General features: G+C 39.3%; 1 protein-coding gene across 5 annotated transcripts in view; it reads right to left on the bottom strand.

The window, feature by feature from the left end:
• The window catches only part of hoxb3a (homeobox B3a), a 77,537-nt gene that overhangs the window by 41,971 nt on the left and 31,978 nt on the right, over positions 1–3,588 (bottom strand). The gene's annotated exons all lie outside the window — the stretch shown is intronic.

Below are 3,588 nucleotides of genomic sequence, written 5' to 3'. Positions count from 1 at the left end.
CCCCCCCCCAACGCCAACTCGCCGCCTGACGCATGCTGCCCTGCGACCTCCCACCAACACGACATGCCTCGAAACTATAGTCAGAGAAGCATAACAATAACCGATCACCGTTGTGATTTCACGAAATCACGACTTTCCATCAAATTCTTGGAAACCAAATACGATCAAATGAAATGTGACAATCATTCCTTGAGTATGTATTCTCCATGTGACTATCCTATTATTGATTATAAATTGTTGCCTTGCATCATCAATTCATGCTTTTTAAGTCAGCGATGTCGGTGAGCGACAATGTCAGTGGACTGTTGCTGTGAAAGCCAAATCTGTCTGCAGTGTGAGATCGATGGAAAATGCATCGCCCGAAAAAGGTTACACTCCTTAATTACAAAACCACTATCGCAGACCTCTTCATTCGCAACAAGGACACATTCGTTCCATATTTACCTGCAACACTTAAATAAAGCCATTGTTTAATTTTGCTGCTGTTCACGTGTACACACACGCACGCACACACACACACACACACACACACACACACACGCACACACACACACACACACACACACACACACACACCAACGCGCGCGCGCGCGCGCGCGCGCTTGCATTTAATAATGATAATATCACTGACCAGTGACCACACATCAGTTCATTTTCTACAGAGTTGCCGTCATGCCCCCCCATAGCCATCCAACTTCAACCGCAAGATTTGCCATGGGAGTATTAAACTTTCACCAATTAATATAGTCATAAATGACCTAATGCTGAATGATCATGTTCACATAGATTGATTATAAAATCATATGCTCCTGATGCCACATTTATAGACTTCACATTATAAATGCATAGGCCTATAACAACATGGAATGTCAACGATTGTAGAATAATAGGCGATCCTATTTTAATGTGTCTCCAAAGGCTATTTCATTTCACATGATGGAGACATCGAAATCTTTTGTTTCAAGAAAATTGACAGTTCAGGGCGACGCCCCCCCCCCCCCACACACGCCCCACACAAGCACAAAAACTAATCCCCTTGACGAGCAGTACAGTCAACCGCACCATTTTTCAACTGAAGAGAAATCATTAATAAAGAGAGTCGAATTCAACTATAGGGGGCGGACCGTAGAATGCTAAAGTGGGGTCCAATCGATTTTTCTTTTTTTTTTTTCTTTTTAAAGACTAAGAAGGAACAAGAACAAAACTTGACGATTAATTGACAAAACACGACCCTTAAATGGAAGAATGTTTGTTTGTATGTTTTGATAACGCTGGACAAATATGACGAAATTTCAGTTGAGGCCTATATCGAAACCTCAAGGCCTCCTTTGGTGGTAAATTATCTCCAAAACCATGCTGAGCTATACGCTGACAGTGTCCATCGGTGCCGTCGTATATAAATCTACTATATACTCCCCTAGAAGCGAATTTGTGATTGCTTTCAAGATTATGACACAAATCCGGATCTACAGGGTAGATATAGAAGACAGGGTCTCTCGGGTTTACGTTGCGTCAAACGATAATTATTGCTGACGCGATCCCTCTCAACTTAAAACACTCCAAGTAAGTGTGTGTGTGTGTGTGTGTGTGTGTGTGTGTGTGTGTGTGTGTGTGTGTGTGTGTGTGTGTGTGTGTATACACTTTTTTTGTCCGTGCGCCGTCTTGAACCTTCACCATGCGTTGACTCTGAAAGATTGCTCTCTTGATGCATCGTTTCCTTGTCACCAGCGCAAAATAAATCATCAGGTGGTTTGGGGTGGGGCTGTGGAGAATTTAGTATGTATGTGCATCTGTAATTTGGTTGCTTACTGGCATAATGAGGCATTTTACCAGGCTGAGAGACCCAGCAATAATACGTCACAATTATGCGTTGCAAATATTGTACATGAATAATAATAATAATACATTTTATTTATAAGCACCTTTCAAAACTAGGCTCTGCCAAGAAAAAAAGTCATTATAATTGTAATTGTTCAAGAGTTCTAAAATTATTAACCTAAAAAAACACTATACTTGCATTTTTTTTGCGTTGCAGTCATCATATCTTTTTTGAATGCATGCAAAATTGAAATCGGAATTCATTCGAAAGAGAACGTTTCATTTAAACAATGGTCCATCAAAAATAGCTGAGCCAATGAATTAATGTCCTCAGTAATGAAAATGTTTTTTTTTTCTTTTTCGTTTTTTTTTTTTTTTTTAAATCCAACACAAGTGTGTGGGTGGGTGCAATGCCGTTCCTGATCTGCTCCCACATCGATTTTGTGACCCGGACATTATTGGTCCCTTTCGGCAATATTTCTGCTCTCGGGGGGTTCCATATAGTCGATCATACATCTGAACGGAAGTTAAAAATAAAAAACGAGCGCTCCAATTTAAAGGAGAGAAATGTTTGCAACGAACCTCGTTGCATAATTTACACTGAACCAAATCTGCCGTTCTATTTTATTCTATTCTGTTCTATTGTATTCACAGTTGTGGGCGCATTCAACTTGACCTCCCCTTCTGCCATCATCCCAGGTATCGATCAAGGTGTGTTGGGTGTGACTGTGACACTTCCCCTGCCTTATGTCAAGTTTGTCAGCAGCAGTCTTTGTTTAGGCTGCACAAAGTGTAGTTCACATGAAGGTCAATTTGCTGCCGGAGTCACTCAACAAGCCGGTGAACACAAGAGAATATGCATCTTGTTCGTTTTTTTTTTGTTTGTTTTTTTTAGCAATATATATTCTTATCCAAACATGACACGAAGACAAACGAAAAATGGAAAGAAATAACCGTACTAAATTCCGTCCACTGTTTGTGGGGAAGTAGTTGTGTTGGGCTATTATGTTGTGTGGTATTACTATACCACAGTATTATCTTTCTTTTAATCAGTAAATCGATGTGAGAAAGTCAATAATGTAAAGAAAAATCTGCAAAGTACTCATCCTGAATGCCGATATTTGTCAGTTGTTATTTATTCCTACAAAGAGCAAAAGGCGGCATGGATATGTATAAGTTGTCACATTGCAACCATCTTCTCCAGCAGAGAGCGCAATTAAGAAATGAATACTAATTTCCTTCCTTTTTATGATCAAAAACTGTTCCAGACGAGAATAGCACTTTATGAGCTGAGATGAGTGTCACTTAACCATTTTGCACAACTTTTATTCAAGTTTGTATTTTAAAACATGCTTCCTCCAGATTAAAAAAAAAAAGATTTGTTGTCAGTCGTTGTTCTGTTTTAATCTAACTTGAAACTGGAGCTAGCATTTACAAACATCGTTTGGGGAAAACATGTCTCAGTCGTTTTGGGGTTAGCTGTCACATATGGGCCAATGAAAAATGCACCCCTGGAACTCGATTTACATCGGCCAGAATTGCTATTCAGATGATGAGTCTGACTGGCGAGAAAATTCGTTTGTCTGGTTTTAGTCGAGTGTTTATAAATTCGAGTGTTTATAAATTCACTGTGTTGTTGACCAGTTTCAACTGGATGATGAAACAATGCTTTAAAAAAAATATATATATATATATATATATAAAAAATGTTCGTACAGAAAATACGGTAAGTGTTGATGAATGTACAGCAAGCATACGGTTGTCGCGCAC

The sequence above is a fragment of the Hippocampus comes genome, unplaced genomic scaffold (genome assembly GCF_001891065.2).
Source record: "Hippocampus comes isolate QL1 unplaced genomic scaffold, H_comes_QL1_v1.1 scaffold187, whole genome shotgun sequence".
Taxonomy (NCBI): domain Eukaryota; kingdom Metazoa; phylum Chordata; class Actinopteri; order Syngnathiformes; family Syngnathidae; genus Hippocampus; species Hippocampus comes.
The sequence above is the reverse complement of the archived record's forward strand: the minus strand, read 5'-3'. Positions and strand labels throughout refer to the sequence as shown.